Source organism: Periplaneta americana, chromosome 9, assembly GCF_040183065.1.
Source record: "Periplaneta americana isolate PAMFEO1 chromosome 9, P.americana_PAMFEO1_priV1, whole genome shotgun sequence".
NCBI lineage: Eukaryota > Metazoa > Arthropoda > Insecta > Blattodea > Blattidae > Periplaneta > Periplaneta americana.
Genome location: NC_091125.1, coordinates 32,037,991 through 32,064,681, shown reverse-complemented (window position 1 = coordinate 32,064,681; position 26,691 = coordinate 32,037,991). Strand labels below are relative to the sequence as shown.

General features: G+C 34.3%; 1 long non-coding RNA gene and 1 other non-coding gene across 2 annotated transcripts in view; one reads left to right on the top strand and one right to left on the bottom strand.

Moving 5' to 3' along the window:
• Window positions 1-417: 417 nt before the first annotated feature.
• The window catches only part of LOC138705637 (uncharacterized), a 381,721-nt gene continuing 355,447 nt past the window's right edge, over window positions 418-26,691 (bottom strand). Inside the window, exon 4 of the long non-coding RNA XR_011333706.1 lies at window positions 418-465. This is a non-coding gene — a long non-coding RNA (uncharacterized lncRNA). The remainder of the gene's footprint in view (window positions 466-26,691) is intronic.
• Window positions 17,421-17,492, top strand: TRNAY-AUA (transfer RNA tyrosine (anticodon AUA)). The gene has a single exon. It is a non-coding gene; the product is annotated as a tRNA-Tyr (tRNA).

Sequence of the window (26,691 nt, the reverse complement as noted above, 5' to 3'; positions counted from 1 at the left end):
GCCATGTGATCCTCTTTGTTGTTTTGTTTGTATTGAATAAATTACGGAGAACTCTAAGTGAACAATTGTGATCCATATTAGAAAATAAACTTTACTATAAGGTACGTTTGCTTAATTTCATAACTTGCTTGTTGTGTAGTTCTAACCAACGTCTTTTTTATTCAGAAACTTTGTTACTGAAATAAAAAGTATAAACCCTCGTGGATAAATTCCTCCGCCGTAGTAATTAATTCTCTTGTTTCTTTTCTTTCTCTTCATCTAATTCTCTTCCCTCTTTATTCGTTTCGCACATCTGGTTTGTAACATCATCTCATTTCAACTTTTTAATGCACTGAAGAGAGAATGAGTTCCAAAAACTGTAAACTTTCACAGAAGGCTATAGGGATCTGAAGGAGTAAAAAGAAAATTATCGCTTACGCTTTCCGTCGCCCCAAGCGCGCCATCCATCAAGGTTTCGGAACACTTCTGTAATTAAAGAAAAAAATATACGTAATACATTAGACAAATTCCACATCTTGTTTCGCACATGCTCATAATTAAGTGAAGGAAATGTTGACGGAGCTTTCAAGAATAGAAGCGGCGATGAAATATAATAAAGTAGTTAATTGCTAGCAATAGATGGAGAAAGAAATGTGTCAGAGTGAGTGAAGGAAGTTATTACTCGGAAGAAGAAGTGTGGCACTAAAACTGTGAGATCTATGACTGACAAACGTATCTTATTTCTGTCTTGAGAGTGGAGGATATTTTACGGATTCTTAACTGAACGTCTCTGACATACAGGGTGATTCAAAATCTCTGCGACAAACTCTGAGGGGTGATACATCTAACAATAAGACATCCTTTTTGTTAAAGAACCTATGTCTTTTGACGCGTCGTTTCGAAGTTACCGTTGAAAATGTTTTTGCGCGGACGTACGTCAATGTATGCGGATGTGTGCACCCCTGTTTGTTTGTTTGTTTGTTGAGATCTTTGTAAGAGACGAGAAGAGTTGTTGTTGTTTGTTTACGTTTAATGTTCAATACCTTTTCCTTTCAGTTCATTGTAATCATCAATTGAGAATTTACTTTTATTTACTTTTATAATTACATTTATTTTATTCTCGCTACAAGTCCAATTGTTTCCTCATCTTGTGTGTGATTTCTATCACCAACCTCATAAATATAATTTTTTGCCTTAAATCTTTCTTATTCCACGCGTATCGTCGCGATTTAAAGATCATGCGTAGAAACCTCGTTACTAAATGCGTTGGTTCGAATCTTTAGGATGAAGTAATTTTTTCATGAAATTTTGGATAGTGTATGGCACCTTATGCACATCCAACATCGTGTTGAGTTGTAAAGGTTCCCCCATCCGTGCTAACTACGCAATTCTTTCATTCTGGTGAAGAATATGTCGTGCCATGGATTGCATTCATAGGATTTCTTTTTAAACACTTTCGATTTATTTATTTACTTATTTATTTAATTTTCTTTCTTTAGTTTCCTATATATTTATTTACTTATTTCTTTATTTAATTTTCTTTCTTTAGTTTCTTATTTATTTATTTACTTATTTGTTTATTTAATTTTCTTTCTTTATTTTCTTATTTATTTATTTACTTATTTGTTTATTTAATTTTCTTTCTTTAGTTTCTTATTTATTTATTTATTTATTTACTTATTTATTTACTTATTTACTTATTTACTTATTTATTTATTTATTTATTTATTTATTTATTTATTTATTTATTTATTTATTTATTTATTTATTTATTTATTTATACAAATCTGGCTTTCAGGTAGTAGCTCCCTGTAAAGCAGGTTTGAATAATTTCAAGGAAAAATTGTTCCGGGGCCGGGTATCAATCCCGGGACCTTTCGCTTAGCGCGCGAACTTATTTATTTATTTATTTATTTATTTACTTCAACAAAGAAAAACAACAAATTTATGTGCCTCTATTCCATATTTTCGAGAAAAATACCAGATGGAAGGCACCTGGGAAGTGCCTGGTTTAATGATTGGAGCGAGGGCCAGCATCACACAATTAACTGTTAACACTCTTTAAAAATTTGGAATCCATGACATCATTACTAAAATAATCACTTCAACCATTAAAGGGTCTTTGGCAATCCTAAAAAAGCATTTATACCGAATATTACAGGTTCCCCCTTTTTTCTTTAGTGTGTGTTTGTAATAAATATATGTATAATTTATATTATTTCTCAAATTCATGTTCTATGTTCACGTAAATTTTACTCATCTGCTTACTGTAATCAGTTATGTGTCAACGAGACGAGTAGATATTTTAGCGTACAATGCTGACACTAAACAGGGCATCATTGTGGACCCTACGATACGTTTTGAAGTAGAATGTCAGTCAGCCGAGGTCCACCTTGAGAAAAAGTCGATCTATGAGCCTACAGTCAACTATTTCAAGCTGAAATAATGCCTTAATTCACATTGAGGTATTCGGCTTGCCCATAGGTGCTCGAGGGACTATACCAGCTTTTTTCGAAGAATTTCGACGGCAGTGTGCTCTGCCAACATCTCTGAGGGATGACATTGTGATAATTGTGTTAAAAAATCCTGCCAAATCCTAATTAATCACATGGTGCCACATTAATAGCAATTGTAATTTTTCACGCCCTTTTCTCTGTTTCCCTTCTTTAAAATTTAATAGCTATGTATAATAATTTTTTGAGGATATACTGAGTCCGTAAGGGCTACCCTCAATGGGGGGCAGTTTAATATTATTATTATTATTATTATTATTATTATTATTATTATTATTATTATTATTATTATTATTATTGTTGTATGCATAATATTATTCTGTGTTCTTGGCAACCCAGGATGACTGGGCAGATGATTTTTTTTTAATAAATTTCATTTATTTATGTATTTATTTATTTTTCTTTGCTTCTTTATTTATTCACTTATTTATTTATGTAATTTATATTATTTATTTTTATTATCAACAACTTCTATAATAGTTATGTTGTATCACCACACTTTTCAGTGATTCAGGCAATCATCATAAGCGTCAATTTCCCTATAATTATTTAGAATTAGTTCAACATTTATCCACGTATTGTCTATGATATTTTATCAACAGTAATCTCACTAGAGGTTTTGATTTATCTATAGAAAATCAAAACTCTAGTGGGATTTAATTGACTATTACACGATTAGAAGAAAGTAGGCTATATAAAGATTAGAAATAACAAAGTGTACAATAAAATATTAATTGGCTTACGAAAATACAACTGTCTTCAAATGTATTATTGTACCATCTCAACATTACGCTAGATGGCAGTAGTGTTTTATTCTTGTTACCGGTATCAGTTGTGCCAACTATGGAATCATCATTGAACTCTGTGGACTGTTAATAGTCAAGAAGGCTTTGTTGATTCAGTTTCATTTTTATTAAAACATTTGCATTCCATTTCAATCATCCGGATCCAAGTAATCAACGTCACTTGACAGATGATTTTGAATAAATCTTAGTATTAAACAATCTCTGTTACGTGACTATCCATAATATAACTTATAGCAGAAGCTATAACAGACATAACCTAAATAATATAAACAAGTTTTAGAAAAGTTTTAATTAGGGATGATGAAATAAACAAGAAACGTTTTAATTAACGATGATGAAATAAAAAATAAACATGGATAATTTTAAAAGAAACGATTATTGAAAGTACAATTTTCAAATTTGAATGTTTTGGTGGTTCAGTTGATGTTATATTGGACGTGTGCGTAAAAGAAGTGAACTCGTTGGTGTAGATGGTGTATCCCTCAACTCATTCAGGATTTCCGAATGGTGCTCTTCATATATGACCAGTGATCTTTATTAATTCTTGTTCTTGAATGTCAAAATGCGAGTTATATTTGAAAGTGATGTGCATCGACTGGAGTGGTTTGTAATTTTCTGTTTTTTGACGGCCAGACCAGTTCAGTTTGAAATGTTGGCTAGGGTAGTGATAAAAATAAACAAATGCTAGGGACGCGATAAAATTAAACAAATGCTAGGGACGCGATAAAATTGTGCGATAAGCGGCCATGATTGGTTGAAAGACGTCCTTTCGTACCGTTTTATTGGTCGAAAGTAGTGCGACGTAGTAAAAGTGTAATAGTCTCTCTAATCATATTTTAAAAATATATGCATAAGCCTAACACTATAGAAACTGCCTACTGAAGGATGCAGTAGAAGGAATGGTGAACGGGAGATGAGCTCGGGACAGAAGAAGATATCAGATGATAGACGACATTAAGATATATGAATCATATGCGGAGACTATGAGGAAGGCAGAAAATAAGGAAGACTAGAGAATAATGGGTTTGCGGTGAAACATCTGCCCTTGGGCACAAAACTATGAGTGAATGACATTGCAGTACTGCAAAGACATTTAGTCTTTCTATTATTTGTTAGTCTGAAATTTATTTTCTTTTACTTATTAGTTTCGTAACTACATTCCTAGTGACACAGATCTAACTACTTTAGTTTCACAGCTTCCGTATTATCCACATCGTATTGTAGGAAGACTGCCGCACCAGATGATAGTGTAAGTACCTCCAGCAAGCAGTTAAGAGCGTCTTTGCTAGCAGGTGCTTTAACTCCATATCCCTAATGGAGATTCCGGGGACTTCTCGCAGCATCTTTTCTGGAGCCGGCTGATGCTTACTACAGGGACAGAATGGCTTGATCTTGTTTGTTCCAGCAGCCGGAGGAGACTCGGGTACAGCTTTCTCAGGTCTTCAAATATTTAACACAAGTGAAAAGAAACGCAGGGAAGGGGGAGAAGACGGGAAGAGGGAGGTTAGCTCTTTCCTGTACTTTCATCACATTCCCCCGTACACGTGTATGTTTGCTCTTGGTGCCTACAGCTTCCGAAATGAGATACAGGATGTTCATAATCCTATATGAGCTTAGGTCCCATGGGATAAAAATGAAAGCATGGACCCGAAGTTGTATGAATCCAAGTATATGGTAGAACAAGTAAAACCTTATAGCAAAGTTCGTTGTCGAGACACTCTAGTCGTAAGGTCGCTCAGGGTCGTCCATAAAATAGAGGCGGAGAGAGTAAGTGCAATACTGTAGAAGTAATATACTAAAGTATGTAACAGAACACGTTGTACAGTGGAGAAGATTGCGGAACAATGGAGTAGGGTAGAATAGAGCAACACAGGGGACAAAGATTACGTATTAAAGGGACCATGATCACAAATATTGATATCGTTTCTCCTTCTTTCTCTCCTATCTACTTCTTTGCGTTAGTCAAGAGGCTTCTTTTTTGCATTTGACATCATTTACGTTATTCAGAAAAACTTACTCTCAATTCAGTCAGTTTAGTCATACTTATCTTAGTAAGCATGGTAATAGTAATTTTCATATAGTCAATATACAATGTAATGTAATATAATGTTTATTTTGGTATTCAGTCTAAATGACTTATCATAGTTTAAAAAAACATTAACAACACTTATGAACCGTATGATTTTACTATGCTGTTTCAATAATGACACTATTAGCAATTAAGTAAAATATATGATTAATAACAACATACATTTTTAAATAGTAATCAATTTCATTACAAGATAATTTTATACAAATTTAAGCCATTTTAATTTCTGTAACTTAATTTGAATTTCATGTTATTCGTTTATTACCATAGACATGATAATCATTTCAAACCGTTATTCAATCATTTGATTTGTACACACGATTTTTAAATATGTTAGATATAAAATTGTTTACTATATATACTCTAGCCGTCATATTGTAAATTTATGTATGTGATATTGTTTGATCAAGTGCCTGAAGATGCCCAAGGGCGAAAAAGGTTAGCACATTAGTTTGTCTTTAACATTCAATTAATATTTACATTTGTAAGTGTTGTTGATGTTTTTTAAATTACAAGTCATTTAGACTGAATACCAAAATAAACATTATATTATATTACATAGTCATACTTAGCTATATATTTATAATGTATGAAGTATTGAAAACATTTTCATGTGAAAAAGAACAGTATTTGTTATGAATGTGTGACAAAATACGCGTTTTTACTATCCGTGTTACCGACAAAAGTACTTCATGACAGCTCATCTGTCTTTTCCTAGAGTACAGAGTATAGTAGAAATGTATTTATACTCAAGATCAACGAGCCACTTTATCTAGAAAATATCCAAGTGAAATACAATAATTTTACCCCACTGTTAACAGGCATAGAAGACCCTTGTACTAATACTGACAAAACTATTAATTCCCCTAAAATCATTTCTAAATTTTTTGTTAATAACACTTTCTTTCAACAGATGTTAATGTTAAATGAACAAATTTTGACATATAGGCTATGTCATGAAAAAAATTTAGTGCAGAGAAATTTTATTATTGAATAACTTATTGGTAGCACCTCATGGTAAATATAGGACCTATTTCTCGATTTCTAGATGAGCAGACTTACAGCTTCTACCAAAAGTTTAAGGCCTCCTTTAAAAGGGGTGTTTCATTTCTGACTTTATACTTACGTGAAACCCCCTGATCTTTATACAGAGAACAAATGCGTGTGAAAAATTAAGTTTTTACTTTAAACCCACTATCTCTATCTTTCAAAATGTGGATTATATAACATTTTTTATGTTACGAAAACTTATTGAAAAATTACATTTTTTTGTATGAAAAAGTTAATTACTTCAGAATGAGTGCACTTAGATCAATGATTTTTGGGACAGAGTTAGACATACAGTATCTGAAATATTTCTTGTGCAATTACCACTTTTTATTAAAAAAAATTGTGACAGCTCGTTCACGCATTTTAATCCAGATATTTTCTTTATTTTATTTAGGAAAAATTGTCAGTTTCTAAAATTCTCTTGAGTCTGAAATGCGCGGCAAATTGGTCAGCGACCACCACTGCCATTTGCATCATAACATTGGGAGTTGGTAAATCAGATTGTTCCCTCCATTTTTAGTAAACATTTGGGGAATTTGTTATAAGTGTGGTAAGGTTAGATTTATTCCTTGAAAAAAAAGAAAACGAGTCAAAATTCAGTGAGTATGGACATGAAGTGACAGATTGTAATGTGGAAGAATGACTTGAGGTAATATCTAACACTATGTCAAAATTAATTGATCTAAGTACACTGATTTCGGAATACTTATTTATTTCCTACAAAAAATGTAATGTTTAAATAAGTTTTCATAACAGAAAAACTGTTATATATTCCACAGTTTTACTTGAGTTTAAAGTAAAACTTTTGGTAGAAGCTGTAGGTATACAAAAATATATATATATATATATATATATATATATATATATATATATATATATATATATATATTAAAAGTGTATCAACTCATGAGATTGGTACTCAGTTTCTCCTGTGTGTGTTTTGCATCTGATAAAATTTTTTAAAATTGTTAACTGCCTCCCATTGGAGCTAGCCCAGAGGGACTCAGTATACTCTCCTACATGAATTTTAAAATATTAAATGTTTACATAAATTTGTTGACAAAAAATTAAAATAAACATATATGAATTATAAAGTGAAGAAAGAGAAATTAAATAGACTGAATATGATGACTCAGAATTTGGGAAGTGCTTTTCAAAACTGAAGTTATGATGTCAGTAGTAAGTGTCAGTGATAGTTCAAAAGCCTTCCTGAAGCTTTCAAAGAACTTGGGAATCACACCACGAGCTCCAATAAGCAGATCAATCACCTGAATGTTTTCAAGCTGGTATTTTGCTTTGAAGTAATCAACTGTTGGCAGATAAATGTTGATCTTTACCTACAAAATAAAGCAGCTGGAGAATTCTAAAATACAATTAGGCCTATGTTGTGACTTACAGGGACGTGTAAGCATGCATAATGGATGATTTACCAAACCTTACTCGACGTTCAGATTATGTAACAGCAGTCTAATAAATACAGGGACATCATTTTATTTTTACTTCAATTTTTATTGTATCTGAGTTTTTTAATATACTTCACTCCCGTCTACTAATGAAGTTCAATCGTCCTAAACACAGAACCAAGGCCTCATATACAGCCATAGTAGCCTTGCGGTCATAGTCAACAGTACGTTCCAGAAATATGTTCACGTTTTCCAGTGACGAAAGAGCTTTCAATATTGAATCATTTTAGCACAGGTACTGTCGTTCATTTTACTACGTCGCATCCTGGTTTCCCCCACCAGATTCTATTCACCCCTCTGCAAAGATTAGTGGTTTGGCTGTCTTAGCTCTTTTCTGACAACATTAATTTGTTAGGAATTGGACATCTACGTAATGTTATACAACTGTTTAAAATAACTGAAATATAAGGGCCTCGTTAAGTAATTAATTGTTTATTGTTTATTGTTAGTAAAATAACATGTACAAAAATACAGTCTTAATTCTTCTCTGAAGGAGTAAAAGCTCGTGCTCAGGGACTTATCTAAACACATACTTAACACAAACAAAGATAATTATTTGACACAAAGTGGGTCAAGAAAAAAAAATATAGGAATAAATTAACTTTAAAAATACAATTTAAATTTTAACAACTTAAATCATACAAATACATATACATATTAAATCAATATATATATATATATATATATACATATATATAACTTTTATATATATATATATATGTATATATTCTTTAAAAATTAAATTCCTAAAGCTTTTTTTAAATTTTGTGATACTAAAATTTTCCAAATTTGGGTATTTTTCAATCATTTTATTATATAACCTTGGACCAAAGTAGGTACCAAAGTAGGTAGGTAGGGCACGTGATTTCCCCTCTTTCTACGATTCTGCAACATAACCACTTGGACGGACAGTAGATAGCATGTCTGAGTAATTTTATCTTTTCAGATCGGGCAAAAGTGAAGATTGGATTTACAGTACGTAAGATACTCTCTTATAGAGTAGGTACAGAATTATTTCAGCATGAGTTACTAGTACGAAGGACGAAATTGGTAATTGTAATTAGGTACAATAATATATAGTGCGATAATATGCACAATAGAACTGAAATCTGTATCGAAATAAACGCCATCACTTAAAAAAATGTGCTTAAATATCCATATTATATTTTTCAATTTAACTTCATTCTCTATAGTGTACAGTAATGTGCTGTAGACAGTATAATATACACTACATAATGCATACGTCCGGATAGGCAGTTCAGTTCGTGAGTAAAAAAAAATAATTGTTAATGCAGTACTGTATTTTGAGTAAACAAAAACCTAATGAAAATTATCAAACTCAAAAGCGTGATATTTCCTAGTTCACGTAAATGAACTACTTTTCTTCCCTCCTATACCTAGTAAACTGATTTGTTTGTATTTTACGCCAGTATCATCGAACTCTAGTAATGGAAGGGGGTAGCAAACAGTGTTTGCGTTTCTCAACCGTTAATCCAAAGGTGTAGCCAGGTTATAAAGATACTAATGTTGCAAAAAAATAGATTTTATGATTTTCGGGAAAATATAGTTCATTTCTGATGCCGTCTATCTGCAACAATAAAACTATTACAGTTGTGTTTTTGATTCGTTTCATTTCCATTTCATTGATTATCTTCCATAGACCTTATATTAGCATTGAAGTTTTAAGATCTGGAACAAGTCAAGAGTTGTACAATTTCATGGCGAGATGAGGTCAGGCCGAGGATTCGCCATGGATTACCTGACATTTGTCTTACGGTAGGGGAAAACCTCGGTAAAAACCTAATCGGTAGTCAACCCAAGCGGGAAACTAACTAAAGCTGGAGCGCAGCTCCGGATCAGCACGCAAACTACATGCTATTCCACTAATAGCAGCGATATTCATTACACAAACATAAAAGTACCCTAAACTGTGGAAACAAACACCAAAATACCCCCATTCAATATTTCTGCACAACCCACTCTTTTACAGACCTGAGACTCGCACTTGTTTTTTGCAGTCATCTTATGTATTTTACTTCATCGAATACCTTAAAATAATCTACAAAACTTATCATAATAAAAAAATTTGAATTGTAATTATTATGCCAGTTATGTACTTAAAATGTTGTTAGAATATTCTAAGTAATCTTGTATATACTCAATAGTATTCTCCCCTTTAAAGTGGAAAGTTGTATGGATTCTACATTCACTCCCCACTGCAATTAAAACTTGCGAACTTCTGCAGGGAGAGTAATTCATCAAATGTTACAGCATATGACACGGTTTGTTATGTGCTATAGTTGAATTACTGATAATGACTTAACGGAGGGGAAGATTCGAGCTGCAGGAGAGAGGGAACAGGGTAGCAAAATTAATACAACATAACAGATTGAGAGCGGAAGGGTATAAAATGAACTCGTTTTTCTAACAATTTTTCTTCTTACTTACGAAGTCTGTGGAATATATAAATAAATTTGCAATTTGAAGCAGTACTACTCCAGGAAAAGAGAAAAGAAAACTTATGATAAACTTATCGCGTTTTGAAGATGAAAAATCAAAATTACTATAAGAATTCGATTAAAATACAAAATAGGAAATACACATACATTCCTTGGAAGCAATTCAGAGTACAGTAGATGACGTCTTGTGTGTAAGACTCATCAGAAGCTTAACATTAATTTAAGTGTATGCTATTCCTTTCTGTTTTTTTTAAATAGGTTTAATATTTTAGTCGCCTGACTTAAATGTATTATAGTGAGTGCATAATAAAATTAAATACAATGAAGCTATTATAGCACATTACATGAAGAATATGTTCCAGTACAGATTACAGTACTTTATAATCAATTTTATGGCTTTGAAGAATTTAATTATTTTTATACAAGAACTATACTTTGTTCCATAATGTTTGACAGGAGATATAAGTCCATGTTGAATCTTTCGTACACTACTTTTAATACTTATAAATAATATATATATATACTTTAATATAAATAATTGATTAAATGGCGATCTTATTCGTGTTAATTGTGTAAGCATGTGCGGCTTACAGCTGTTTCGGTGTTTCTTCATACCATCCTCAGAACCTACTAGATCTCGGCGTCATCTCGAACTTCGCTGCCTGTTGTGTGGGTGCGTTCAATTGTTGAAGAGTGTTGAAATGTGGTGTCAAGTAGTGTGTGTGTTCTGAAATTGATGTGTGTGCTGAGAATTTGATCAGGGTGTGTTTTGGTGTGTCTGTATATTTCATATTCTTCTAGTGTGTTGAGGTTTTGGTTTTTGGGTTGTATGTTTAGGATTTCCATGTCTGTATTTATGTTGTTGTATGTGTGGTTAGCATTAGTTATGTGTTCGGAATATGTAGATGTATTGTGTCCTCTGGTTATTGCTTTGATGTGTTCTTTGTATCGAGTTTGGAATGATCTGCCTCTCTGTCCAATGTAGAAACTGTCGCAACTATTACATGTGAGTTTGTATACGCCTGTGTGGTTGTATTTATTTGTTTGTGTTGTTTGTGTGTTGAGATGTCTTTGTAGTGTGTTTTCTGTTCTGTATACTATGTTGTATTTCTGTTTTCTGAATGAGGATGCGATCTTGTGTGTTTTTGTTTTCGTATATTAGTGTGATGTATTTCTTGTGTTCGTGTTGTGTTTTGTGTGTTTTTGTGTTTGTTGAGTTTTTGTTTTGTCTTCCTTATGATGTTGTCTATTATGTTTGGGTTGTAACCATTTTCTTGTGCTATGTATTTGATTGTGTTCACTTCTTCATTGTAGTCGGCATGGGATGAGAAAAGTATAATTGCTATTCAACCAATGGCAGAGGTGTCATTCCACGCCTGACTTGAAATTGGGCGGTCTGAAGTGTTCTACCCCTGCCCAACTTCAAGTCAAGTGTGGAATGAGATCTCTGGTTGAATAGCAATTACACATCTCTCCTCCTCTGCTGGCAATGTTTACTTCTGTCAACATTATGGAACGAAGTATAGCGTCTAGCACATTATTTCGCAGTTGTGGGGAGGTGTTCATCAGTTTCCTTTAGTTGCCGTGAAGAATACACTCGGTGGTGGCAAGGCTGGTATAGCGTTTTGTACTTTCTGGAGAATAATCTTTGAGCAGAGGATAGTTTTTGAGTGGAAAACTCCGATATTGATGTAAAGACACCATTTTTTGTCATCAGTAAATATGGGACAAAAACTATCGATGTTGTTGAAGAGCGAAATGGCGGAGAGCAAGCAAAGAAGCACAAACAGGAACAAGCTATTTTATTTTCGTTCAAAACTTACGGTACTTATACACTCAATTTTCGAACTTTCCTCACAAAACGAAAATTTCGTATGATATTCATCATAATGGTTAAGTATTGAGTTGTCGTGGATCATCGTGAATTAAAGCGTTAACGACCTTCATCAAAGCGAACAACGTGAAGAATCATTCATATGAAATGAGGAAACCATACTTTATCTAATATCGTTCTAAACGACACAAGCGTTTCTAACGGTTTTCTATGCTTTACTCTTTCTTTTATTTGGTTATTTTACGACGCTGTATCAACTGTGGGGTTATTTAGCATCGATAGAATTGGTGATAGCGAGATGGTATTTGGGGAGATGAGGCTGATTCGCCATAGATTACCTCACAACTTTCTTAAAAATTGAAAAGTTCTGGAAGTCTTCAGTAACCGAATAATATGCCATTGAAATGACAAATCCCAAACAAATTTCTTGCAAATTACCATGGAAAACAAAAACGCTACGATCATACTTGTTCTCACGATCTCATTCTCTCTCGGCTCCAGATTTTCGCTTATATAAATCAAAGTAATGATCGTAATTTAATAAAATTTGCTACGGACATACTTTGGTGAAAAAAGAAAATGTTGGAAGTGATCGCCATGAGCATCAAGGCATGCCTGCACACGCGTCTCCATGTTACGGAAGGTTTTATTCAACATATAGGAAGTCACAACAGCAATTTTCTGCCAAATTTTGTCTTTCATTTGTATAAGAGTCCGTGGCTTGTTGCGATACACTCTCCCTTTCAGTATGCCCCATAAGAAGAAGTCCGATGGGGTGAGATCAGGCGACTTTGGTGGCCAAAGTCCCTTTGAAATGACTCGAACTTCAAAGAAAGACTCAATTTTTCGCATGTTGATGTTGGAAGTGTGACCACTCGAATTGTTTCATATTTATTTACCAGCTATTGAATGCAAGACTTTGCAGGCGGTTTCCGGACTCCAAACTGTACAATAAATTGCCGCTGGCACTTCTTTATGGACTCCGTTTTTCAGTACGTGCGAATGATAAACACACGCTGTTCCACTGAATACTGGACCATACACTGTCTCTGTATCAGGTGCTTCGCAACAAGGCTACAAGACAACAATCTCACAAAAACTGTAACATAAGGCCAATTCACACGGGGATAGTTTACAGGAGACAAGTGCTTGAAACAACTCGACTTTCCTTCGACTTTCCCCGTGTGATATGGTCGAGACAGTCAAGTAGTGACTTGGCGGTCAACCACAATTTGAGTTGACGACTCGTCAACTTTTGTGTTCACTTTCCCGTCACGTGATCAACTTGACTCCACCACTTTCTTCGTGTGAATGCTAACTTGTAGAACATGCAAGCAGATATTGTGGATAGCGTGCGTGTATGGTTTGTTTAAATTAATATCTAATTAAGTTAGGTGCTGAATTTGAGATTAATTTAACTTTCAAACTCCACATTTTAACAATTACTAATTCAGCTTACAAATCACTTGGATTTGTAATTGGAAATTATTCAAGCAACCATCTGTCTTAGGTTAGGCCTGCAACTGGTTGGAAGCAAGTGGAATATGCTACTATAATTATTTGGAATCCTCGTTGCAAAAATAACGTTCATTCTATCGAGTTGATACAGAATAAATTCCTTAGGTTTCTATATTATAAGATATCCAAAATACCTTGTCCATTTCAGATCCCAACTAGATTATTGAGATTAATTTTTGGTTTCCATACATTCAATGATACAAAAACGTCTTTCTCGATGATATTTCTAAAAAAAAAAACACACAAAAATAATACCGATTCCGTTGAAATACTGAAACTAATTCATTTTATATCCCTCCAAATACATAATATAGAAGACAGTTGGTATTTAATATCTCTAGATCGAGACAAATATCAAAACTTTTTCCTTGTTTTGGTCCTGAACTTTATTACTGGTATAGATTTATTAAATTTCTGATTTTTAATCATAATAAGCAACATCTCTCTCATGTTTTCATTTTTTTTAATTTCTATTGCTAATGAGTTGCATATATTAGTACCTATTTTATAACTGCTGTCCATGTGAATCATTATCATTAATTATAAATTAAATTTATGTGAAGAAGGTGCTTTGATGGGCATCTAGCCTGTGTACCTACTTTCCTGTAAGTGATAATAAATAAATAATAAATATATATAGACCCTATTTTTACAAGTGCATGAGATGTACGAACTTCCGTGGAATACAGTATACGGAACGAGAAAACTTCAATAATAATAGAAATTAAAATTAAACAAGAGGCAATTATTTCAGAAACTTGTAACGAAACTTAAGGAACAAGGTGTCCAAAACATTAATGTAGAAGTGGAAAAAAAATTAAAACAGTGTACCTTTAAGCGGACAACATTCAGCGCGCGTATTTTACGTGTGAAACATGGTTTTCAGTTTAGTGTCTCCGTGTGATCACAAATATGCCGTCAAGTTTGGAGGCTTCAAGCACTTGAGTCCTGTAAACTATCCCCGTGTGAATCGGGCTGTAACCAAGGAACTGTACGATAGCATACAAAGGCCGACTCGCGCATGCGCACATCTGGAAAGCCTGTGGCGCTAAGCAAACATCATTGAACGTCCGTAGCAAATTTGATTGAATTACGACAATTTCTTTAATTTATACAAGCGAAAATCTGGGGTCGATAGCGAGTGAGACATCCCGTATTTTAAGACAAGCCTGAGAAACTTTATAATAATAATAATAATAATAATAATAATAATAATAATAATAATAATAATGGCTTTATTTAACCTGGCCGTAAGGCCTTCTCTTACACTCAACCAGGATTTAAACTTGCTTACATAGTTGAACACAAAACTGGATCGGAATTAAGTAATTACATACTGATACAATTTACGTACATAATGAGATCAAAAGAGGTAGTTACATAAAAATTTACCTCATAAAATAAAAATAAACATAGTGGAATACATATTAATGTTGTTGGAATCAAGTACGAATCACATAAAAACAGAAGCCGATAATTCAATAAAAAATGTACACAGTACAAATAAAAATAAACACATTAGTATACATATTAGTATTAGATTACAATTAAGTAGGATTTACATAATTAAACCAGAAACCGACAATTGAATAAAATGTAAAAAAAAAATAGATTAATAATAAAAAAACAACACAGTGGGATACATATTGGCGTTAAGTGATAAATAAACACGATTTAGATAATAAAAATAAGAAAAAAATAAAAAATAAAAATAAATACAGTGGAACACATTCCATTAAATATTTGCAACGCGTTAGGTCTGGCAACTCATCATAAGATATTTTTCTAATTTACATTTAAAGGAAATTAAAGTTCGGTAGCCCTTGACTTCAGGCGGCAGAGAATTCCAGTGACGAGAAGTAGCAACAATGAAAGATGAAGAATAAAGAGATGATGTGTGGAGTGGTATTTATAGCGTGTTATCATATTGTAACCGAGTATTTAAGTTGATGCCGAGAAAGGCTGTGGAATCGAACATATAAGTAAGAGAGAGTAGAGGTGTGCAAAATTCGGTATAAGAGAGAAAGGGACTTAATGCTTTTTGTATTTGAAGTAGGACATATTTTGCCATGAAATGACATGTCGCTTACGTTCATATTCTTAACTAATCACTAAGCATTCACAAAATAGCGAACATTATTTATAGTTACGGTGTTCGCGTAATAAACAGCATAGGGAATAGGCCTACACGTCTTACATTAGTCCAAGACATTAAATTTAATCTCTTTGGATGGAAACTAACTTTTCACTTCTCTATCTGGAATCGAATCCGAGTCAGCTGAATTTGTAGCGGAGAACTTTTACAGTAAAATACAGACCCTCATACGGACGTAGTAGCTTAGGTTCGGCATGAAAGTGTACACGATGCGGTCTAGGATGTAGTGATCTCCCCAGCAACGACAGACCACCGTGATCGGTGGAAGTACGTCGGGACGCCGCCAAACTAAAAGGAAGACGATTTCTTTGCAAGAGAACACTTCTAAACTTGTTTCCACCCTCTAGTAAACAAATGCGTGTTTCTTCTCTCCGTGGCAGGGGGGTCGTTGCGGTCCGGCAACGACACCAGGCAGTTCACTACATGGAATACTGTGTGGTCTTTTCTTTGTGGGTATGAAACCTGTTGTTTATGCATCGCAACTAGCTACTGTGCGCGACTTCTTTCTTTGAGCAACTTATCCATACTTTCTCGGCAGCTTGCAAGCAAATATTTTATTTTCATTTCTCTTCCTAGTAAATCATAGTTATCAGAGAGCAATTTTAAAACGTAACTAATAATTTACTGTTTATTACGAAATTATGTTGCAATGAAAAACTAATTTCAGAAGGAATTAATTTTAAAAATCTAACAAAATTTCACATTTAGTCTTTAACTGGTAGATTTCAATAATGTGATCATTTGTCATAACTAAACACCATATCTTGCAGTTTTCAAATAGTCCTTCTCTTCATAACTTAGCCGTCCTCGGTGGTCTATTGATCACAACGCTAGCTGTTTATCCGAGGTGCAAATTCTGACGAGAAAAATTAAATATATTATTACGATGTACGGAAGTACATATGATACTTCCATGCAGAAATTGTGGGTCATCATATGATGAAGGATGGGTGGAGCGGAGAAAAATTCTCTCCGGCACCGGGATTTGAACCCGGGTCTTCAGCTCTACGTGCTGACGCTCTATCCACTGAGCCGCTCCACCAATCCATCATATGATGACGCAGAATTTCTGCATGGAAATATCATACGTACTTCATTACATCGTAATAATATATGATATACGAAAATAATCACTGATTTAAGACGGCACTCATTCCGTCAGATCCCGTCCCCTCAGTAACTCGTAATGAGTGCACCTCTGCACATTAATGTGTTTGATATTGTGCCGCTGTCACATCTGTGACCCAGTGCATGAGCGTTGGCCACTAGAGGGAACCTAAGAGGTGGTGGAGCTTAACCCTTTGCAGCATAGTGGTTATTCAGAAGAACCACCGTTTTCTTTCTAAATTTTATGGCCCAGATATTCCACCAAGGAACCATCTCTTGAGTATACATAGAGGTGCCATCTATGTTTTGAAACTGTGTGCAGTGTTAAAATGTTGAAAAAAAATTGATTGAAGCTTTGATATGATCCATGATATGAAAAACATAAAAAAATAATTTGTACTTCAAAGGGTTAAACTGAGAGGATTCAATCCGGCATCGGAATGGGAATCCGGTGTGGCTCAGTGGATAGAGCGTCAGCACATAGAGCTGAAGACTCGGGTTCAAATCCCGGTGCCGGAGAGAATTTTTCTCCGCTCCACCCATCCTTCATCGTGAGAAAAATTAAGTTTTAAGGACAATAAAATTCTCTGCATTCTTCTGTCGGGAGAAAATTAAACCTGTAAGTTCCGTGTCGTAAAAGAATCTCTTCTATGATAAAAAGCTCCAGGCAATATTTGTCTGCGTTTTCTTGTCCAGTCTGCATTTCGAAGAAGAATAATCTCTCAATTTGAAAGCGTCGTTAAATAAAGTACCTAATTATAAGGCTCGGGTTCTTAGATAAATATTTAATCCACCCTACAACAAAGAAATGCAGCGCATGAAATAATAATAATAATAATAATAATAATAATAATAATAATAATAATAATAATAATAATAATAATAAGTGGAAGAAGTCCATAATTGTACCTGTTTTTAAGAAAGCGGACAAGACTAACCGTAGTAACTTTCGAGGAATATCACTTTTGTTGACGTCGTATACAAAATTTTGTCCAATATTCTTCTGACAAGATTAACTCCATATGTAGATGAAATTATGGGACACATCAATGTGGGTTTAGGCGTAATAGATCGACTACTGATCATATTTTTTCTATTCGACACATATTGGAGAAAAAATGGAGTATAAGAGTACAGTAAACCAGTTATTCATAAATTTCAAAAAGGCATATGATTAAGAGAAAAGTTTTATATAATATTCTTGTAGAATTCGGTATTCCGAAGAAACTATTTCGATTAATTAAAATGTCTCAGTGAAACAGCAGAGTCCATATAGGCCAGTTTATATCGTATGCTTTTCCAGTTCACTGCGGGCTAAAGCAAGGAGATGCACTATCACCTTTACTTTGCTCTAGAATATGCCATTAGGAAAGTTCAGAATAACGGAGAGGGTTTGGAATAGAACGGGTTACATCAGCTGCTTATTTATGCGGATGACGTGAATATGTTAGGAGAAAATTCACAAACGATTAGGGAAAACACGGGAATTTTACTTGAAGCAAGTAAAGAGATAGGTTTGGAAGTAAATCCCGAAAAGACAAAATACCTGATTGTGTCTCGTGACCAGAATATTGTATGAAATGGAAATATAAAAATTGGAAATTTATCCTTTGAAAAGGTGGAAAGATTAAAATTTCTTGGAGTAACAGTAACAAATATAAATGACATTCGAGAGGAAATTAAACGCAGATTAAATGTGGGAAATGCCTGTTATTATTCGTTGAGCAACTTTTGTCATCCAGTCTGCTCTCAAAAAACCTGAAAGTTAAAATTTATAAAACAGTTATATTACCGGTTGCTCTGTATGGTTGTGAAACTTGGACTCTCACTTTGAGATAGGAACAAAGATTAAGGGTGTTTGAGAATGAGGTTTTTAGAACAATTTTGGGGGCGAAGAGGGATGAAGATACAGAAGAATGAATAAAGTTACACAATGCAGAACTGCACGCATTGTATTCCTCACCTGACATAATTAGGAATGTTAAATCCGGACGTTTGAGATGGTCAGGGCATGTAGCACGTATGGGTGAATCTAGAAATGCATATAGAATGTTAGTTGGGAGAACGGAGGGAAAAAAAGATCTTTGGGAAAACCGAGACGTAGATGGGAGGATAATATTAAAATGGATTCGAGAGAGGTGGGATATGATGATAGGGACTGGATTAATCTTGCACAGAATAGGGATCGATGAGGGGGTTATGTGAGGGCGGCAACATTTTAGGACAGCAGCGAAGAAACTAATAACGTTCAATTGCACAAAACAAGAACGTTTACAATTACAGTAACACTATATTTCTAATTTAATTTTGAATTTCGATAGCATTCTGCAATCGCTGACGTCATTAGAGAGAGAATTCCAAAGACGAGTTAATGATACTATATAGGATGAATATTATAATAATGTTCTGTGATGAGGGATAGGAAGAATTTTATTGCTTGATTGGGATTGCGTACTGTTGTGAGAAACGGAAATTTTGTGCTGCTAGGTTAGCAGGAGTAGAGGTATGCAAGAGTTTAAATAGTAGTGTGAGTGAATGCATGAATCTTCGTTCCTTCAGGCTAACCAATGACAGAAGTTCGAGTATTGGTGTTACATGATCAAATGTGCACGTATTGCAAATGAATCGCATACACATATTACGAGCATGCTTCAATCTCTCAGCTGGGTTACAGGTTACATTTGTCAGCAAGGAATCGCAATAATCAAAACAGAGATTGTCTGAATAAGAATTTTTTAAAATGTAAATGGTAAATATTTCTTCATGTGGTTTAAAGAATGAAGCAACGAGAATATTTTCATACGTACCATGTATGTTACCTAACTATTTCAATTTAGGTCACTGTCCATAAAGAAACCAAGATTCTTAACGGTTTCAGAATATTGTAGCCTATTAATATATCATTTAGCTTTGTGTGTGGTAGGTTATCCCTGTTAAATGTTCCAAGCAGGCGTTAATGGCCCATTACAATAGACTGAAATTTTTATGGGTTTAACTTTAATTCAAACTTATGAGCCCACATGGAGACAGAGTTCAAACTGTCATTCATTCTTGTTATTACGTCATTCGTTTCGTCGGGGTGCAAGTGAATGTACATCTGTAAGTCGTCAAAATACATGTGGTATTTACAGTACTTTATTGTTTTCGTTACATCATTGACGTAAATCATAAATAGTAAAGGCCCTAGACAATACCCTTGAAGAACTCCTGACTTAACAACTTCAGAAGAAGAACTGCCTGCTACGACACATAGAGGAAATAAGAAATGAAGCTGTTCTAGAGCGAGCGGGTGAAAATAGAATCACAGTCTACTATATACAGTCGCGAAGCTTGAGGTGTTTTTTTGCAAATCTCGTGATAAAGCGCTCCAAGCGGTTAGCAACTAGAAACAATAGACTGACCATGGTCGACTTTGGACTGTGTCGTATTTCTGTCGAGTGCTAGCTCGTTGCGTATTTCACATTGATGCTTGTGAAATGTTCGTTATTGGTTATAATGAAAATGTTAATGGCTAAAATATAATAATTGGAATAATAATATGGGACAAGGAGGAGACGTTTATAGTGCTATAAATTGTAGCAACAATAAGAAAAAGAGGCCAGAGTTATCCTTTTTCCGATTTCCGAAAGATCCAGAAAGTGTCCTGGGTTTCCACAAGAATGCTGTGCAGAAACAAAGCTGTTAATATGAAGTTCTTTGTGACTGTTAGAATACATTATATCCTTAAATTTCACAATGAAATATTTCAGTCTAACCGAAAGGACATTAGATACCGGTTAAAGTTCTGTCACTTAGGCTGCTAAATTTCCAGAGAAATAAAGGTTAGGTCTACTTTTTTTTTTGAGAGGATATATTTTTTAATTGTAGCTATTAATTTTGTTATTATTTTTGTGTGTTATTTTACTAAAGACGTAGAAAAATTAAGTTTGTTTTAATGAAATTTATTGATCACGTTTTATTTTCAATTCTGTTGGGATTATTATTGCTTAGGTCTACTTTTTTCTTCAAAGGATATGTTTTTAATTATAGCTGTTAATTTTGTTGTTATTTTTATTTGTTGCTTTACTAGAGACGTAGAAAAAGTCTGTTACAATAAAATTTATTGATCACGTTTTAATTCCAATTCTGGTGTGATTATTATTGCTTAACCTCATCCCACTTTGTTAACTACGTAAGCCTACACTACAAGTACCAGTACACGTAAGTTACTCCATTAATTCATATTTCCATTATTATTGTTGTAAAGGGAAATGCAAATTAATATTTATTGGTTTCATAGTTAATTATCGCTATAATCTTGAATGAGTGAAGCTATTATAGTAAATTTCAGTTCGTTTTGCACAAATAAAAATTATATTAACTTATTTCTTGCAGGTATCTTCGATTATGGTGGAATTTAATATACTTCATTAAAATAATAAATTAACTTTATGCATTTAATATTTCAATAATGGAAGGAAGGTGTTAATTTTTCGAAAAGAACACGACAACGAAAGTGTAACATATTTTGTCGGCTGCTAGGAGAGAGATCTGCGATGATGAGGCGATAGTAGCGATCCTAGTAGTGGGCAACTACCCATGTTTGCATTTTTACTACATATTGAGCTTCGCGACTGTATATAGTAGACTGTGATAGAATGTTGAATTACGAAGATGAAAACGAATTGGCTAGGTCACTGGATACACATAATAGTCATACAGAAATTTGGTGAAATTCATATTTAAATACATATTTTTGAAGTTTTTTTTTCCTAAAAATAACACAGAAATTACTTTGCAAAAAAGAAATAATATTCGAGAATTAGTCTTTCTGGTCGTTCCACGTCCAGTTGAGACGAAACAACAGAATGCAAATAACAGGCATAGGAACTGATCTGGTATCTACGTCATTCCTATGTAAAGTACAAAAACAAGTTAATGAATTGGAAGGGAAAATAGGCCGTCTTAGTGAATCTCGAATACTAGTGGTTCAAAAAATGCAAAGAAGTGTTTAATACAGGCATAAATAATAGAATTTAGAATTTGTTAATGTACCTATTGGGAATGCATATAGAGTGTTAGTTGGGAGACCGCCGGGAAAAATACCTTTAGGGAGGCCGAGACGTAGATGGGAGGATAATATTAAAATGGATTTGAGGGAGGTGGGATATGATGGTAGGGACTGTAATAATATGGCACAGGATAGGGACCGATGGCGGGCTTATGTGGGGATGGCAATGAACCTCCGGGTTCCTTAAAAGCCATTTGTAAGTAATTAAGCAAGAAAGTAAGCCTATTGAGAAGCCAACACCAAGAAGATACTGATAAGAGTATAAATGACATTTCAATATATAACTTTACTTCGCTCATTAATTTTCATGTTGAGTTCAGCAGTCATTTTTCCACTAAAAGTCATTATTACGCTATAATATTCAGTCATTTCTGATGGATATAACTTGGAGATGAATGTTGTGACACTATAGTAGTTATCGAAACGTAATAAAAATAATATCTGATGAGTACCGATAATTACTTCTATCCACATAAAATAATAAAAAAAATATTACCAAATAATTTAATTTAATGCCACACAAAGCACTTCACTAGTCTCTTCCTTTGTTATTTTTCTAGAGGTTCGCAAGGAATTGAAGCTTTTTTCTATTAAAAGCTTCCTTTGTCGTCGTTATCCTTCTTTTGACTTTATGCTACTGCTTATAGTATAGGCTTTGAAGTGTCCAAACAGAATAATTATAATTTTCTAATTTCTGGCACTTAAATATCTGACCCCACCATTACCATTACTCTATAGTTACATTCAATGGCACATCTATAAGTCAAAGAAAGAAGTATCGCACTGGACACACCGGTTTGAACCCGTGGAGCTCGGATCCAATGGCTACGTTATTGAGGAAGACTACATCGAAGAATTCTATCATCGTCAAATGATTGTCAAAACCGTGGTTTGTTCAACATGTTGGTATCACTTTAATTGCAAGGTTTGTACCAAATTAAATTAATATGATGCTATTTAGTACTCTCTCACCTTCAAATCTAGAACAGTTTTATACAGCGGCTACTCTTGCACTTTAGTCCTTCTTCCCAACAAAATACACTAATTGCTTCTTTCTCGCAAAACTTAATTTAAACATGTTTTTATTTAACAACTTTTAGCCCACACCTGTGGAGTAACGGTTAGCGCGTCTGGCCACGAAACCAGGTGCCCCGGGTTCGAATCCTGGTTGAGATTTTTCCCGGGGTTTCCCTCAACCCAATATGAGCAAATGCTTGGTAACTCTCGGTGCTGGACCCCGGACTCATTTCACCCGCATTATTACCTTCATCTCATTCAGACGCTAAATAACCTGAGATGTTGATACAGCATCGTAAAATAACCTACTAAAAAATTAACAACTTTTATCATTTTTTTATTTTAGTTGGTTATTTAACGACGCTGTATCAACTACTAGGCTATTTAGCGTCGATGAGATTGGTGATAGCGAGATGATATTTGGCGAGATGAGGCCGAGGATTCGCCATAGATTACCTTGTATTCACATTACGGTTGGGGAAAACCTCGGAAAAAACCCAACCAGGTAATCAGCCCAACCCGCGCCCGAATGCAACTTCAGACCGGCAGGCAGGCGCCTTAACCGACTGAGCCACGCCGGTGGCTACTTTTAATCATACTAGTTTGATTATAGAAGAGCGGATTATAATGACATTTAAAAAATAACACTGATATAATTTTAAGTTTATGTAGGTATATCGACTTTCAAAGTTCAGTCACTTACTGTATGGTCCATACAGCAGTACATTATTAAAAGAAATGTATAACTTCTGAATCTTTACGTTATCCGACATATTGAAAGGGCATCGAGATATAACCTAGGTATACACAGTCGTTTGATCTTCAGACATACACAAATGTCATCTTTCTGCATGAAATGTTTCGTTTCTACATCTATAACATTTATTCCGTAAGTGAGTTTCCAAAGAGAAAGCAACTAACGCCTAGCGGGGTCGAAACTGGGAGGGAAGCTTCTATGAAGAAGGGGGATGAAGGTTATAACTTTAAATTGGAAAATTGACAAGAGGGAGAGCAGCTATTTGTGACAGCTCCATTACAACATCCAATTGGAAGTCATGTGGTGACGCAGCGGGAACTTGCACTGTATCTATTTCTCTGTGATAAGTTTCTACTGTTGTCGCACACTGTTTCAAATCAGCGACTCTTCCAATGCGAGCAGTATTACATATGTCCATACACACATGCATAATACAAATATAGATAGGCATATTTGACCATAATTATATGCATATATATTTGTGTAAATTAATGTATACATACATACATACACACTATAAATACTGGACTCGCCGAGTAGGCCTACTATTATGAAACTCCTGAACGAAGCACAGAAGAAATTCGTTATTCTGTAATGACAGGTAAGCCTTACGTGGAAACAAGGAACTATACTGAACCGGTTATGAAAACAAGATATAACGGCTGGGGGATCATTCTCCGTTCTGGTTGATTGATAGTTCATCTCTACTGAAGAATATGGACGTGAAGCCAACATCCGGCTGATCTGTTTTGGTTCTTTATGGGCTATTGCGCCATAGGTTATTATTATTATTATTATTATTATTATTATTATTATTATTATTATTATTATTATAGCAGTAGTAGTAAGAGTAATATTAATAATAATAACAGCATTACTGGTAATAGTAAAACTGCATTCGTTATAGGGAGCAACTTAAGAGGAGAGATCAAGTAACCTGGGCAGGTAGATTACGCAGAGGGTTGGAGGAAAAAGGCATGGTATTTATAAACGGTAAAGATTGCAGGAACAAGCGAAATGTCTGGCGGAAAGTCAAGAAACGCCTGAAGGATAAAGACAGACAAATAACAGAAGGATAATGTAGGGATAAGGTTGCTCTGGAGATCCAATCGATGATCAAAACAAATTGAGGAACCGAGTTATACCTCTATGGAGGAAGCAGAGAAGGCAGGCTGGGCTTAACCTGGTTTCGTCTAGGAGCTTGGCGGCCACTTAAAATCGTCAGCGAAGAGAGGGCGAGAATATGTTCTCTTTGCGGTAGAGGCGAGACATCACACCATATTTTATCGGAGTGTGAAGCCACAGAAGCTCTGAGGAAACAAGTCACACAAGTATTTCTGTGCACTCATAGTTGAGTTCTGGCGTCTTGTCAGCTCATTTTAGTCGTGTGGATACAAAGGAAAAATTGTGACGGTGTCGTGTATAGTTCCTGGGGTAGCTCAGTCGGAAGAGCGTTCGCGCGCTAAGTGAAGGGTCCCGGGATCGATACCCGGCCCCGGAACAATTGAAATTATCCGATTCCTGCCAGAGTCCTTCATTGCATCTAGGAGGGAGCACTTGGCAACGTATGATATATTAAATAACGCTAAATTCTGTGAGAGTGTGGGAAAATTTATGGCAAAAGTTCGACAACTGAGGGTGGAACTGGCCGAGGGGGAGCGGTCCGAGAAAATAAGGGAAAGAGTTATTTGTTAGTGTTGTAATGAGCAGTATTAACACTGAGCGAATAAGGTACTTAGGGGATAGTGTTCTTTTTGTATTTATTGTGTGTTTTTTTCTATTTGTATTTTTTTATTGCGTTTGTATATTTTTTATATCTTACCTTTATATTTATTATCTGGATTATTTATTGCAGTTTCAATAAGGAGTTGAATTGTTTATATATGTGTTTCACTATGTTTCTTTCTCCTTCATATCTTACATTTATTTTAGTTTTATTATTTTTGTGAAATTTGGTATGAAGTTGGATTAGTTGTAATTGTGATAACTAATGATAACGGTAGCAATAACAACATTTATTTGTGTTTTTCTATTTTATTATTAGTAGTATTATTTTTGTTTCTTTTGAAGATTCAAACTGTGCATAGTTATAGCACGGATGGCCGTACGGGCTCGTGCGAGGGATCTTGTGTACATGAGTTTGTATAATTGCGTATCAATAAAATATGCACTTCATTCATTCATTTTTAATGTTACTTTTAATTACAGAGAAATTCAACGTGGGCGAGGCCCTTTGATAAGGACAGCAGTGTTCTTTTATGTGTCGTGTGTGTATATATAAGTATTGTTGCCCTGGGCCGGGTTTGTTCCTGCGAAACTCAGATCTAAAGGCGAGTATAGTACCTAGAAAACTGTTGAGGACAACGCTATTTTACGTAAATTTGTCAAAAATTAATTATGTAATATATGTGCTTAAATTGTTCAATTTATATGTGAAGTCAGATGTAGGCTATTAATTTTAGGAATACAGACAGTTCGTTCAGTGTAATCTTAATATATAAAATTGAATGTGGGTATGTATGTAAGTATGTATATATGTATGTTCTCTGTACAAATCTACACGCTTTGACCGATATGTGCCAAGGTTTCCACATTTAACCTTCATAACCAGGAGAAGAACATAGGCTACATTAAAATTGTGCAAATGGAAGTTAAATTAAAACTATAAAAAATAAAAATAAATAGATCAAATATTTATGCATAATATTAAAATGCAAAAATCTTCTACAGTCAATTGTTTTTTTATTATTGTCTGTTGTATTCAACATCGACTTTCATGAGGTCATGGAAATTTTAACACGAAATTAAATTACATTATTGTTACACACCATGAAGGCTAAAACTAGATAATTCATGCAGTAAGTATCTTTACGCAGTCCAGGACAGTATTATGA